This window comes from Doryrhamphus excisus, chromosome 20, assembly GCF_030265055.1.
Source record: "Doryrhamphus excisus isolate RoL2022-K1 chromosome 20, RoL_Dexc_1.0, whole genome shotgun sequence".
Lineage (NCBI taxonomy): Eukaryota > Metazoa > Chordata > Actinopteri > Syngnathiformes > Syngnathidae > Doryrhamphus > Doryrhamphus excisus.
The window spans coordinates 15085053-15101286 of record NC_080485.1 but is presented as its reverse complement, the minus strand read 5'-3'; the positions used below and the strand labels follow the sequence as shown (position 1 = coordinate 15101286).

At 40.7% G+C, this 16234-nt stretch overlaps 1 protein-coding gene across 12 annotated transcripts in view; it reads right to left on the bottom strand.

Moving 5' to 3' along the window:
* mgmt (O-6-methylguanine-DNA methyltransferase) overlaps nucleotides 1-16234 on the bottom strand; it is a 269091-nt gene that overhangs the window by 206591 nt on the left and 46266 nt on the right. For 8 of the 12 annotated variants that reach the window (XR_009120335.1, XM_058058111.1, XM_058058109.1 and 5 more), the window contains 4 exons: nucleotides 11106-11172; nucleotides 10157-10216; nucleotides 9790-9894; nucleotides 9548-9717 (listed from right to left, as the gene is read on the bottom strand). The gene's annotated coding sequence lies outside the window, so the exon portion shown is untranslated. Of the gene's footprint in view, nucleotides 1-9547; nucleotides 9718-9789; nucleotides 9895-10156; nucleotides 10217-11105; nucleotides 11173-11835; nucleotides 12182-16234 lie in introns of all 12 variants that reach the window. The other 4 variants (XM_058058117.1, XM_058058119.1, XM_058058115.1 and 1 more) reach the window with 4 other exon arrangements.

The window sequence follows — 16234 nt, the reverse complement described above, 5'->3', positions numbered from 1 at the left end:
GGAGTCAACCACAAAAAAAGCATTCATATCCAAATATTTTCAGAGTATAAATATATATAATAATAAATATCTATCAAAAATTTTCCAACAGTTGTTTGCATTAGTTTGCTTTCCTTGAACCCTTTAGTGGTATCCATTGAACAATACAGTAGTATATAGTATAAAGTAGTATATAGTATAAAGTATGTGGCGTACTGCATGAGCTGTTTCTAATATTTTGCCACTCCCATATATATATATATATATATATATATATATATATATATTCCTATCAATACGCTACAGCATAGAATAAAGTAAGAATGATTGATTGAAACGTGGGAGTGTACCGAATGAATTGTACGCTGTGTGTGTGTGTGTGTGTGTGTACTCACACAGATATTGATGGCTTCCAGCACACACACACACACACACACACGTTAGCATCCAAACACACACTCGGGCGGTCAGCCACTCTTGAGATCTACTTAATCTGTGATCAGATAAACTACAATAAAGGCAAGTCGGGCAATGGGGGGCTATTATGAATGACGTGTATGTCGCTCTAGCACACACACACACACACACACACACACACGTAGACGAGGATAGCCATACATACAAACGCGTACACACAAAGGCGGCCCCCTCACACTCTTATTTGACTTTGTGTGTGCTTGGCTGGGTTTATTATGACAGGCTGAGCGGCGGGGAGGGAATTAAACTGTTAAGCAGACATCAGAGGCAGTCTAATGTTTAATGCAGGAGCCGGGGCATGTGCTGACTGATAATGAATACAAACAGGCCAACGTCTTATTTGTTGTGCTTTTCATTGGGAGCGACCGGGGTGCTTGACATCCACAGCTAATGTACTGTACGCCGGCTATTGTTCGAGCCCCCCCTCCTCCCTTTTCTTCCCCCCTTCGCATCCGCCGTATCTCTCTCTCTCTCCCTGTCTTCTTTCTTTTCCTTTTCACTTGTCTGATTTTTTATTGTGCCGATTCTTCAAAAGCGCAACTTGCGGGAGACACGACGCGAACGGACGAGAGGCCCTGTGACGGGATAACGTTGTCATTCTCGCGCTCTCCTTTTTTCCCGTCACGATAATGCGTTGATGGGATGCGGTAATAGTTGTTAAAAGGTCACCCAGTGTGCCGTAATTGGCTCTTTCATACTTCGCTACGTTTACTACGACAGAAGGCACGACCTCGCTGGCGGAGATGGTAAATATGCCATTTTCAGGCTGTAATTATAGCCAGACCGGCACTTCTTGGAGCCCCCTCTTTTGACCCCTCACTTCCGCAACCATTCTGTGTGTATGTGTGTGTGTGTGTGTGTTTCAGGATAAGCTCTAATTAAAATATAATAATTAAATAAAAGCAGTCAGGCTACTATGTTTTCTTCATTTAAAAAATAAATCTACATATATATTTAAACATGCACAAACAATCTAATCGCATTACTTTGCATTGTGACAGCCAGGGGAATAAATAGTAAATAACATTCTTATTTATTTTTTATTTTTTTTCCTCTTCCACAACCAAAGCAGCTTTGCCCTTAATTAGTTAGAAACACAACAATTAAGTGGAAAATATGATTTATGTTGCACGGGCATTAGGTGTTAAGTTGAATCAATATAGTAATTAATAGAGGCGTACAAAAGGGGAGCCCCGTGCATCAAAAAAAGCATAATTGCACTAATCACACAAACGGTAAACACGTTGCACCAGAACATGGCCCAGATTAGTTCCCTAAAAAAAGAAGCAGAAAAGCCTGACGTCTGTCCTGGTTGGGGTGGGGGGGGGGGGGGGGGGGGGGACGCTTTGCACAGCTTGGAGAGGAAATTACCTGTGCAGGTGAAAGCGAAGGAAATTAGCGTTTAACTGAATTAAATTTATAATATAATTAAATATTCCACCTTAAAACACATTTAAAAAATACAGAAAATTACTACTTTAATTTACATTCTATTTTTATTATTTTCACAATTTTACATTTGGGTATTATTTTTACAATTTTAATAATTGTATATATTTTTGTTTGTATTTGATATATTTATTCCTAAAATAAACAGATGTTATTTTGAAAGTAATTAGGCTTTATTTTACTTTTATTTAGTATTTTCATTTTACTATTTAACTTGTCTTTTTTTGGCGACGGCTGGGTGTTGATTCCTACAGGAAGATGCCCTTGAGCCTTTGCACAGCTTGGAGAGGAAATTACCTGTGCAGGTGAAAGCGAAGGAAATTAGCGTTTAACTGAATTAAATTTATAATATAATTAAATATTCCACCTTAAAACACATTTAAAAAATACAGAAAATTACTACTTTAATTTACATTCTATTTTTATTATTTTCACAATTTTACATTTGGGTATTATTTTTACAATTTTAATAATTGTATATATTTTTGTATGTATTTGATATATTTATTCCTAAAATAAACAGATGTTATTTTGAAAGTAATTAGGCTTTATTTTACTTTTATCTAGTATTTTCCTTTTACTATTTAACTTGTCTTTTTTTGGCGGCGGCTGGGTGTTGATTCCTACAGGAAGATGCCCTTGAGCCTTTGCACAGCTTGGAGAGGAAATTACCTGTGCAGGTGAAAGAGAAGGAATTGTTTATGAAATTAGCGTTTAATTGAATTACATTTATAATATAATTAAATATTCCACCTTAAAAAAATTACAGAAAATTACTACTTTAATTTACATTCTATTATTATTATTTCCACTATTTTACATTTGGGTATTATTTTTACAATTTTAATAATCGTATATATTTTTGTTTGTATTTGATATATTTATTCCTAAAATAAACAGATGTTATTTTGTTACTTTATTTTACTTTTATTTAATTTTAATTTTTACTATTTAACTTGTCTTTTTTTTTTTTGGGTGACGGCTTGGTGTTGATTCCTACAGGAAGATGCCCTTGAGCCAAGTGATGCTGCAGCCGTGTCGCCACGGTGTCATTTCTTGTTTTACAGTAAATATTCTGCATGTGATGCCACGAGGAGGAAGCCAAGGAGAAGTGTGTGTGTGTGCGCGGGGGCGGTGTGGAAAGGGGTGGGGTGGTGTGGGTTGGGGGGGTGTTACAGATCCATATAGCACCTCCCCGTGGCACTGACCATCTTATTAGGAGGTCCTTCCTGTCTCCACATCTCATCCACTTTTATCTGCAGAGGAGATTTTTGGTCAAGAGATCCTTTTGAATTACAAAAGGCTCCCAACACAGTGGATGGGTGGGGGGGTTGGGTTGGGTAGAGCGAGGGGTGGGGGGGATAAATAAATAAAAAATGAGTGAGTGCTTATTTGAGGAAACTTATCATCCAGTCAGACAATATATGCTCCTCTATTGAAAAGTGCTGCGCATCGCCGTAACGCGGTTATGGTAACGGCTCGGCTGAAGTCGCCAAATCTTATTGTAAAATCTCCTACGATATCATAATAACGCAGAGAAGCGGGGGCAGCGGAGTTTGACAATAATATATCTGTGGAAATCCACCCCCCCCCCCCCCCCCCACCCCCAACGCGCCCCCACTTTCCCGACCCTCTCCTCTCCTCTGTGCGGATCCTCAGCGAGAGGCACATCAGAGGAGACATTTGCGCTTTATGAAGTGCATTCATTTGGCCATTTGCCATGTTTCCTCACCAGAGGACGGCGATGATGAATGAGAGAAGAGAAGAAGCAGATTTTCTCTCCCACCTCTCGGCTCTCCCCTGCGATTACTAATACACAGCCCCGCAACCTCCCACACTATATGAAAACTGTAGGCTTGCTCTCATATCCCGGGTAATCCTCAATTTCCCAGAATCATTAAAGTGAGACTAGCATCTCTGATGGCTGGCGATACTTGACATATTATGATTATTATCATAGCAACACCTTGTTGTTACCCGAGAAGTGGCGGGGTCGCCTTGGAATCGATGTGGAAGACTGGCATAATAGCCTTTCTACATTGATGCTTTGGAGAATAAAAAGCCTCCTTTTCTATGGAGGAGATCAATCACTTCAAAGTCAGTCCTCCTTGCATTGTTGTTGTTTTTTTTTTTTTTCTTGTTGCCGCGACGGGCTAAACAAACATCTGGGGAGTGACAACGCTGCGACGCATACACGAGTTTGGAGTTTGGGTACAAAACTTTTGCAGCTTTACCTGTTTTTCATCCCGTGACATCAAATCAACGCCACGCGTGCCTCCCGAAGACGACGTCGTCGCGCACGGATGCAAAAGGAAGGCTTTTGGAGTCTCACTGAGACGCGGCCCCCCCGATGTAAACCTATTTGCATGAACGCAACACTTTGACATGAATATGGATACGCAGTCACAATGTTGGTTTTGCGATTGTTAGACCGCGGTGAATGACGGACAGGAAGTGTAACTACTCTACAATGTTTCATTATTCAGTGTGTGGCCCTCGCTGGAAATAGATTTGACACCCCTGCACTAATGTTGTGATTATGCATAATAATAATAAATCATAATTATGCACTACATACCTTTAATATGAGATCTTTCATCCTGTCAACTAGTGGAAATCAGTTCACAATTCCGCAAGTCCAAAACTGTCTCTCAAATGTTTGCAGCATTTCTAGAAATGCTGCAATTTCAACTGCATTAAAGAGCAGCATTACTTTTGCCTTGACTTTCTGTGAACACGCATCATTTGGCACCGTTCCTTCATGTATTTGTGTGTATTTAACGTATTTTACCGACTATAAGTGGCACTTTATTTTATAGGTTGGCTGTTCCTGCAACTTATATTCCAGAGCGACTTATAAATGAAAATCACCTTTTCTGTTCATGTTTATTTTTTGTGTAGCTGAATAAGCATTGTGTTAGCATATCTTACACCTATTCAGCCTGTTCTCTATTCTTTTATTGTTAGAACTTGTCTTCCAAGAGGACGTAATGTCTGTTTTGGTCAAGTAGTTCAAATAAATTACAAGCAAAAAATGCGACTTATACTCCAGTTCGACTTATGTATGTGTTTTTTTACGTAATGATGCATTTTTGGCCTTGTGCGACTTATACTCCGGAGCGACTTATAGTCCAGAAAATATGGTACTTCACGGACCAAACCACTCAGTGACAGTTGACTTTCCAGTCCCTTGATGGGCTCACCTTGTAATTTTTTGGGAAAAACACAATATAGTCGCTAAGGGTGTGACAAGACACCCAGGTCACATGACGAGACGACGAACGCGATTGGGTAGACGAGAATGAGACTAAGGTCTAAAAATAAATTTGAAGAAAAGTATGATGGAAAAAATATGACTGGAACAATGATGTCACAAAATAACCCCGGTTTATTTTGAAATGTTTACTTTTACTTTTTTATGTACAAGTTTTAAAAATTTTATTTTTTTAAAAATCCAACAAACAAAATAAACAAGCAAAACAAAATATTTTGAAAAAATTATATTCAAGTAAATGTTATATTTTGGTAATGAAGTCAAAATATTAATAGAATAGGGAATAGAGTCATAATAATATAACAAAAATAACATTTGTTTAAAGAGAAAGTTTATATTTTATATTTTAAATATTTTAAAAACCAACATAAAAAAAAGTTGACATAAATAATTTTATCACTTCTTAGCATATCGACTTTCTTTCATTTTTCAGTGGAGAAAGTTTGGACACCTCTGCACTCATGTTATGATTATGTATAATAATAATAAATAATGAGAATATATCTTATTATTGAAATCTTTGTGGAAGTTGTATGTATTTTCTCTCGGGCAATTTTTTTTTACTGTCTGTGAAATGTTTGCAGCATTTCTTGAAATGCTGACTTTCCAACTGTATTAAAGAGCAGCGTTTTTTTTGCCACTTTGTTCAATGGTTCTTGAACGCATCATGTAACCTTCTCCCACACGGCACAGAATGATTCATTGATTCATTCATTTTCTACCGCTTTTTCCTCACGAGCGTCGCGGAGGGTGCTGGAGCCTATCCCAGCTGTCTTTGGGCGAGAGGCGGGGTACACCCTAGACTGGTCGCCAGCCAATCACAGGGCACATATAGACAAACAACCATTCACACTCACATTCATACCTATGGACAATTTGGAGTCGCCAATTAACCTAGCATGTTTTTGGAATGTGGGAGGAAACCGGAGTACCCGGAGAAAACCCACGCATGCACGGGGAGAACATGCAAACTCCACACAGAATTGAACCCGGGTCTCCTAGCTGTGAGGTCTGCGCTCTAACCACTAGACCGCCGTGCCGCCCCACAGAATGATTCCTATACTGAATTTTTTCCACGTTTTTTTTTTCCCTTTCCTACTTGGTCCCAAATCCTGATACCATGTGACAATGCATAAAGGTAAGATTTGATTTGATGACTCACATCGGATTCAGCTTGACAACCCCAGGGTTGAGTTAAGGAAAAGTTGAGTTGGATTGTTATCCTCGCGTCATGGAGATGTTTTGCGTTGTGTGCGGACTTCACCGTCGCAGCCGCTTGATTTTATTGGTGAGCAAACGAGTTTCTATTATCCCTTTCGGAATGAACGCTCCCTCTGACGGTAAGCGCCTGGAAGTGGGAGGTAGCTCGCCGCGCTACCCACCACAGGCTTGCGCTGTGCCGTGGAAACACTCCAACTTCCAAATGCATCATTTGCTCTACACTCACTTCAATGATTATTAATGCCGCCCTGAGGTGAAAGGGATGGAATTTATAAAGTTGAAATGCTGAATCCAGAGTATTAAAGTCTGTGTCTGCGCTACCGTGATGGGAAATTTATGTTGGAAGAAAAACGTATGTTCAGCGGATCCCGTCCAAAGCCAACATATTATCTTTTTCGCTATGCCCTCCTCTGCATCGCCCGGATCACTTCTGGTGTGTAATTCGCTGACACGAGGAGAGCAAAGTCAAAATTCTTCCCTCCGCGCCGCTGATGGTGGAGCTGAAAAAGCTCGGTATCTCTTCAAAGATTCAACACGGGAGGTTATTTTCTTTAGCGAGGCAGCGACACAAAATGCCTGAAACAAAACGTCACGGCCACTACGAGACGCCAGGCACTTAATGACTAAAAATGTCCGAAGTGAGCGAAGGCGAGGGCGAGGCGAGGCGCTGCCCCGGAGGGGTTAGCTTAGTGGAGGCAACGTGCAAGTTTTTTTTTTTTTTTTTTTCCGTCTGGTGACAACGTCGGAGGATGGGTCAGATGAAAGAGAAGCAGAAGGAAAGCGGGATCAAAAGCCACATGCTTTCCTGTCTCCGTGCTTGTTGTGAGAGGCCATGCATAGTGCATTGGATTCATATCAAGGTCTCGGTACACAGCCGGCACGCAGTGGCCTTATTATTCTTTACTTCAATAACAAACCCACGTCTTCCCCTCCCCGCCATCAAAGGCTCTCCACAAGTGAAGAAACACATCATATATGAGGCATTCATCTGCCTTGAAATTTAAAACAAGGCCTTTGAACATTGTCTTTAAGGCCCAAAACTATGTGCTTTGGCGATGGCTTGGGCCAGGGGTGTCCAAACTTTTTCCACTGAGGGCCTCATCCTATTTATTTACATGGAGTTATTGTTTTTTTGACAAGAACTTTGTCATAGACCAGTGAGGCTGCGGCCTCCTGGTGGGCCGTGGTGGTACTGCAGGTGGACAATGAGAGCTAATTAAAAATATGATTCATTCATTCATTCATTCATTCATTCGTTCATTCATTCATTTTCTACCGCTTTTCCTCACGAGGGCCGCGGGGGTTCTGGAGTCTATCCCAGCAGCCAATCACAGGGCACATATAGACAAACAACCATTCACACTCACATTCATACCTATGGACAATTTGCAGTCGCTAATTAACCTAGCATGTTTTTGGAATGTGGGAGGAAACCGGAGTATAGCATAGAAAGCATAGAAAGCATAGAAAAGTTATCTACATTACGTTTTTTACCACTATTAGAGCCCTCTAGACAAACACTAACACCCCTATAGTCAGCTTTACACTCGCATTACATGAAAACTTTAGCGTTAGGAATGCCAAATGCTAACATTACTGACACCTAGTGACCAGTGTAGAGTACTACATATCATTTATTGTTGAATAGTCACAAAACAATGATCATTCATTCATTCATTTTCTACCGCTTATCCTCACAAGGGTGGCGGGGGTACACCCTGGACTGGTGGCCAGCCAATCACAGGGCACATATAGACAAACAACCATTCACACTCACATTCATACCTATGGACAATTTGGAGTCGCTAATTAACCTAGCATGTTTTTGGAATGTGGGAGGAAACCGGAGTACCCGGAGAAAACCCACGCATGCACGGGGAGAACATGCAAACTCCACACAGAGATGGCCAAGGGTGGAATTGAACACGGGTCTCCTAGCTGTGAGGTATGTGCGCTAACCACACGACCGCCGTGCAGCCCAATATTATTTAAAAAATTATTTTTATTGTAAAATATTTATTGCATGATTAAAAACATATATTTGTAGGCCTAAGTAATAACCTATTGAGTGTTATTGACCTGTCACAATATTTTAGGAACCTTATACAGTTTATGATTGGAACGTAGTAGCTTTCTGGTCATCATGCCAGTCTTGGATGCAGTTATGAAAAGTATGAGAATTAATTAGATTAAAAGTTTGGCCTTCATTTATTCCCTTTATTTTATAATAATAATAATAATTATTATTATTATTATATTATAACAATAATTATATTATTATTATTATTATAAAAATTATATTTTTATAATAACAATAATTATAATTTTCATTATAATATAATAGTAATTATTATTATTATTATTATTATTATTATTATTATTATTATTATTATTATTATTATTATTATTATTATTATTATTATTATTATTATTATTATTATTATTATTATTATATGTAGGTGTACTGATATGATCTGGTTTCTACCGATCTTGGATAAGTATCAGATGATGTCACACATGATCGGAATCGGAATCAGCAGCATGAAACCCTGATCCAGGAATCCCGAATAGTAACGATCACATTAGTTGACTACTTTGAATGGGGTTGCGTTCAATGTCATTCAAGTCATCAGACTGAAGTCTGAGTCGTTGATGTCAAAGTCCAAGCGAACTCTTTGATGATATTTGTCAAAACTAGTTTTTTTTGTTTTTGTTTTTTTTTTCCTGATTACGGAGTCTTTTCGATCCGCATACTGATTTTTGGCTTGAGCCCTTTATATATTCCGGAGTCCACACCTCTGGTTTCCTGTGTAAATATCTAATACCGTACTGCCCAGAAGAGCAGGTATTAGCAGGTTCATGAAGGACTGCAAACCCCACAAAAGTGTTCGTTTGTGTTTTAACGTCATGTGGCATCAAGACCTCTGCATCCGGATCCGGACCGGGACATCTGGCGTATCGGAACGATGCCGGAGTTCTTTCTCACGCCACATAACTTTTGATACGGCTCGCCGGAAAGCCATTTGCAAGCGAGTAACAACATTGACTCCCTCGCCCTGAGTGACAATAACTAAGTTGTCCACATCCATTCCGCTGAGTTATCCACCCGTAGCCCATAAAAGCCAAATAACGCTGAGGTTTACTCACAGTGAGGGGCGACTCTCGCGCCGGACCCGGGCAACCATTTGAAGTGACAGGGCCGCCCATCATGCACCTCTAACGGGGTCGAGGGTGGAGGGGTGGGGGGGTCTTATGGGGACTTGATCCAGAGCGAGGCCAAAGGGACGGCGGCGAGCCTTTAGAGAGGATGGATGGAGCTGTGGTAGGAAGGAAGGACGGCTTGATTACATCATTTTTCAGCGGGGAGAAAAAAAAGGCGCCGTAAGGACCTTTGGGCGGCCGGATTGACAGTTGGCCTCTCCGCTAATACATTTTGGAGCCATCTGTCAGAATGAAGAAATTGTTCCTCTTGACCCATCTTGCTCTGCGTTAAGCTACTCCGTTGGCGAATAAACGAGAGATAAAAAAAATCATCACGGTTATAGCATAGTTCTTCTCAGAAAAAACATGGCTTTCAAGTGTGACTAAATGACACGGGGAGGGAAAGCGGGGGGGGGGGGCATGTCAGGAGTTAATCACATCCTCCCGTCTGTGGCGTTTATGCGTCTGTCGCAGGGATTGTGTTTTGTTTTGCTGCATTTCCTGAATATCTACAAATATTCCCTGAAGGCACGCTGCGGTGTGATGTTGCACCACCTGTTTTCAAGGCGCGCTCGCTCCCCGGGGCCCCTCAACAAATCATCTCGCTTGTTCCTCCTGCGGGGAAAGAGACAAAGTCACTCCTGGGTTTTGGGTGTCATCACATCATTGCCGGGAGACGCCGGAGCAAACTCCGCATTTGCGTCTGTGCCGACATCGGAAGTGAGAATAATAATAATAAAGATGGGGAAATTACGGATGGATGGGAAAATCCAACAGGAAGCGGTTGCTGATGGTTCGGCTTGGTTCACTTCCTGTTGTTTAAATGTTCCATAAAGGAACCATTAAATAGAGAGATAGTAAAAAATCTAAGACGCATTACAAATACATAAATAAATCAAAAATAAAAGATGGAAAATTAAATGAAAAGATTAAATAAATATATAAATTCTAATATACTTAAATAATAATAAATAATAATTTTACTATAATATGGCATAACTAAAATACATACTTTAATACAATTAAAATACTCCAAAATTACCAATAAAATCAGAGATAAATTAAAATAGAATAAAAAGATATTTCATATAATAAATAAATTAATATAAACTTAATTAAAGTCAATAGAAAATACAAATAAATGATGACATAAAGTAAGAAAAAAAATCTAATACAAAATTAATTAATGTGTTTATAAATTCATAAAAATAAATTAATTAATCAAATACAAGATGACTAAATAGACAATAGAGTTAAAAAAATTAAAATATTAAAAATAAATAAATAAGATACATAAGTAAGAGATACATAAATAGAAAATGAATTTAAATAAATAATGAAAAATTACAATGAATAAATAAACTAAATAAAAATTAATTAGAAAATACATAAAAATAACCAGCTTACAAATAAAATAAAAACATGAAATAAAAAAATAAAATTAAAAAATTAAAATGCAATCAAGTGAATAAATATATGCTTGAATGACCAAATAAATACATACAGGGCGGAAAAAAGGTCCGGAATATTGTTCCTCCTTCCCAAATCCATTAGATTAGGCAGCATAAGCCCTAGAAAACACAGGAATTAAATAAAGCGTTACTTAAAACTTAAAACGACGGCTGTCAAATGATCATTTACATGCGTTCAAACACATCACGTAAATTAAGTACATATTTTTCCGGGATTTCCCAGCATACTTGAATGCAGCAAATTGTACTTCAGCATTAAGCGTTACAAAGTGCGTGACAAGAATATCTTAACTTCTTCCTGGTTACTCAGGACACACGTCCACGTATCGTGAAGTGGTTTTTATGATGTTCGGAGCGTCCCGGAATGACATCCGGCGAGAAAGATGACGCGTGGTTCCCAGGAAGAACCCACTAGAGGTGTGTTTGTGAGTTGGAGATACATGGAGTATACAGTGTTGGTGTTGGAAATGTGTGAAATTAATTTATGAAATTAATTTTTAATTGTTTTTGACAGTCCTAATTGAATTGCTACACAAGGTCTCAGTTTGACCCAGGAACAGATTATTCCTATGTCAAAATCTGAATTGGAGGTTAAGCTAAATCCGTAAATTGCTATGATATGATGTAGAGATATGTATTCAAGCCACTGGGTATCTGCGCCCATGCCTACTTTATTTTCTTTGCCCCCCCCTTTTTCCTTGACACCGTCCCCTACGGTGCTTTTAAGGTGCGGCTTGTCCAAACAAACGAGTCGAAAATGACCTGAAAAATGTTTTTCCACGGTGTCATTCCGCAGCTGCTGCGTCCGCGGGGCCCGGCAGATTAAATGCATTCAAACAGCCTCGCCACACCCTCGCATTAGTCATGTATCTCGGCCTCGGCGGCGGGCGCATGCACAATGGCTGACCCGGATCCACAGTCCTGTTCTCAATCAGCGTCTCCCACCAAGGTGACTGGCCGGAATCCAAAGGTTGTTCTGGGATTCCAGTTCATCACAAGGCGCAGGCATGTGGAGTTAATAATTTGTGTTTTACAGCTGTTCCACAATGGACACTGTGTCAAACTCCTACGACAAGGTGGCCTCCCGGCTCTGCATGTCTGGCGGAGACTGTTGATGAGAGGAAAAAGTCAAGAGAAAGTTATTCATGCAAAAAGCAGAGAACAAGTCAACGTGATCGGTTGTAATCTATAATGCAAAGAGCCGTGCCACGGTGTGTTCCTCTAATCTTCTATTTACGAAGCAGCCGGGCTGGCGAGGGAGCGTTCCGTTCGCGACACCGGTGAGACAATTTGTATAGATTTTAATGTCGCTGTCGTCGTGGAGTGTAAAAAAAAAAAAAAGCGGTGGTCTTGGGGCCGTCGTCATCTGCTCCCCCCATTTACGCACGCGAGGGCCAGACACCGGCGCGTTAAAAAGGTGCAAGCGAGCGCTAATACCGGAAGTGACGTAAGGTCACAGGATCACACACGCTAACCGGACACTTCATTAGGTACACCTGCGCCATCTAACTGGAGCTCATAAAAGACGTGCGGGCCGTTAAAAAGCTAACGACGTATCGTTACATGCTTCCAGTTTGCTTTTGGGGGTACGCAAAAGGGGCCACGCATACCTGGTCTATTACAGCTCGGGGGCGGGGGGGGCAGGCTTTTATTCAAGGTAAGGCCTTTAATTGTACGAGTGAAAATAAAAATTAATATGATAAGAATTTACCATAACAAGCCATAACTTGGTTCACTAATAAAGTGTCAAAATAAATGACTTGAGTTTATTTGAGGTGCGGTGTTTATTTATAAAAGTGGACGATACACATTTCCTGTTGTGTATTTTCTATGCCATTTATGCTGGAGACTATCCCAGCTGACAGGTGGCCAGCCAATCGCAGCACATATAGACAAACAATTAACCTGACATGCATGTTTTTGGAATGTGGAAGAAACCGGAGGACCCGGGAAAACCCACGGAAAGAACATGCAAATTCCATACAGAGATGACCAAGACGGGATTCAAACCCAGGTCTTCCGCATCTCCTGACTGTATGGCCAACCACTCGGTATTTTTTATTGTATGAAAAAATGTGTCTTGGATAGAGTCCGTTTTGGTTTGAGTCGGACCTTCTGGAATGGATAAATGATGTTAACCAAGGCGCTACTGTATTTGAGGTGAGTTTTTGAGTTTGCACGCCACGAAACATAACAATGTGTTTCTTCTGAAATTTTGTTTGATTCCAGCTCTTGTACTGAAATGCGAACAGGTGTACCTAACATTGTGACAGGTGCGTTTAGTGTCGGAGAAAATGAAAAGATATTGACTTATTTACCGCCGCAGCTGAAAGGCTGGTGATGAAAACCGCCGTCAATCAACAATGTATTCCATACAGAGATGACCAAGATGGGACTCAAACCCAGGTCTTCCGCATCTCCTGACTGTGGCCAAACACTCATTCACCATGCCGCCTGTATTCTGTATTGTATAAAAAAAATGTGTCTTGGTTAGAGTCCGTTTTGGTTTGAGTCGGGCCTTCTGGAAGGGATGAATGATGTTAACCAAGGCGCTACTGTATTTGAGGTGAGTTTTTGACACGAAATGTGTTTCTTCTGAAAAACGTTTGATTCCAGCTCTTGTACCAGAATGCGAACAGACGCAGGTGTACCTAACAATGTGACAGGCGCATGTGTATCATCACCATGTCTTGGTTAGAGTCCGTTTTGGTTTGAGTCGGGCCTTCTGGAACAGATGAATGTTGTTAACCAAGGCGCTACTGTATTTGAGGTGAGGTTTTTAGTTGGCGCGGCACGAAACATAACAATGTGTTTCTTCTGAAAAACGTTTGATTCCAGTTCTTGTACCGGAATGCGAACAGACGCAGGTGTACCTAACATTGTGACAAGCGCGTGTGTATCATCACACAAGTCGATCTCGCCAGCAAACAGTGTTAAAAATGAAAAAGAGGAAGTTTAGTGTCGGAGAAAATGAAAAGATATTGACTTATTTACCGCCGCAGCTGAAAGGCTGGTGATGAAAACCGCCGTCAATCAACAATGTATTCCATACAGAGATGACCAAGATGGGATTCAAACCCAGGTCTTCCGCATCTCCTGACTGTGTGGCCAACCACTCGGTCACCGTGCCACCTGCATTCCGCATTGTATGAAAAAATGTGTTTTGGTTAGAGTCCGTTTTGGTTTGAGTCGGGCCTTCTGGAACGGACGAATGTTGTTAACCAAGGCGCTATTGTATTTGAGGTGAGTTTTTGACACGAAATGTGTTTCTTCTGAAAAACGTTTGATTCCAGCTCTTGTACCGGAATGCGAACAGACGCAGGTGTACCTAACATTGTGACAGGCGCATGTGTATCATCACCATGTCTTGGTTAGAGTCCGTTTTGGTTTGAGTCGGGCCTTCTGGAACGGATGAATGTTGTTAACCAAGGCGCTACTGTATTTGAGGTGAGTTTTTTAGTTGGCGCGGCACGAAACATAACAATGTGTTTCTTCTGAAAAATGTTTGATTCCAGCTCTTGTACCGGAATGCGAACAGACGCAGGTGTACCTAACAATGTGACAGGCGCGTGTGTATAATCACACAAGTCGATCTCGCCAGCAAACAGTGTTAAAAATGAAAAAGAGGAAGTTTAGTGTCGGAGAAAATGAAAAGATATTGACTTATTTACCGCCGCAGCTGAAAGGCTGGTGATGAAAACCGCCGTCAATCAACAATGTTTTTTTTTTTTGGTGTGAGAAATGCGGAATAATGAATATATTTACAGTGTAATTCAGACGTGTGCTGCGTGCCTCCAGATAGTTGCGCTTCCCCTTCATGCACCTCGGTATTTTATTCAAAGCAAGAAGCTGAGCAAAGGAAAAGCTTTTTCTTATCCCGCCTATCACTACAGCCTGAGGAGAAAGACCGGGTAAAATAGTGACTTAATATTTCATAGCGGTTAGATTATTCATCCACACACACATACACACACACACACACAAGACATTTCCCTTCTTTCTCCCCGCACGTTGCGACGTCCTCATTAAAAATGGGACGCTGCGTATTGAAACTTTTTAAAAATTCAAATATTTCCCCTCCATCTTTAAAGCGCTTATATCGAACGAGCTAAGATTTAATTTGGCGTGGCTTAGCGACCATTTGCGCGCTTCCTAATTAGCCAAGCGGGCTGGCCTGGCTATGAAAATGAGAAGGGGGGCGGGTGAGGGGGGGGGGGGGGTCAAAACCCAAGTGAAAGAAGAATTGGTTCCACTTTAAAGTATTAATTGATTGGCGGTCCCATGCACCACAAAGCACAGCACTCGTTTCCCTTTCCCATCAATTTGATGCCGCTTCATTCGCCCGTTTCCACCCTCAACCCCCCCCCTACTCAGAAATGGACATGCTATCTGCTAGCGGAGCTTAGCATTTGATCAACGGTGTCAATATCAAACCTCCTGTCGTCAATAGCGCTAATTCTTTTACACGTGTTAAGGTTAACTCAGCCATTTTCATGTGTGCCGTACCTCGGAGATAATCGCTCAAAAAAAAAAAAAAAAAAAAAAAAAAAAAAACAGGACTTAAAAATGTCACGCAAACCTCAGCAGACCCGAGCTCGCGTGTTGATCACACGCTATACTCGGAGGGTCTTGTTGCATTTTCCTCTTTTCTAACATTTGACAGCTTATGATTATGGAGGAGACAATTTCTCGGCGCGGTAAAAACTATTCTTCAAGGTATCCGATCCGCATTGGTGTGTGATGTGTGATCAGACCGTCTGCACCGTCGCCGGAGATGCCGTTATTGATCACAGGCTCACCTCATAGAAATTCTCTTAAGTGTTTATTAGGCGAGCGCTTTAAGTGGCGCACAAAGACGACTCACGACTCACGACTCCTGAGCCTTTTTTTTTTTGGCTCCCGGCTGATCGTAATTTCAACAAAATTTGTGTGACATTTTTCCACTCGCTTTGCATCACTTTGGTTATTTGAGTGTCCGTTGTAGAGTTTGGATTTAAATTATCGCGACTTGAATCAAGTTTAAGCTCAGTTTTTAAATCTTTATCGCGGTTAATTGGTTCTGGACCGAAACGCAAAGCAGGATCCAATATTACCAAATGGAATACTTGTTGGAGTTATGGCTCAGAAAACTTGTTTATGAGCTTCTAAATGGGGGGGTTAA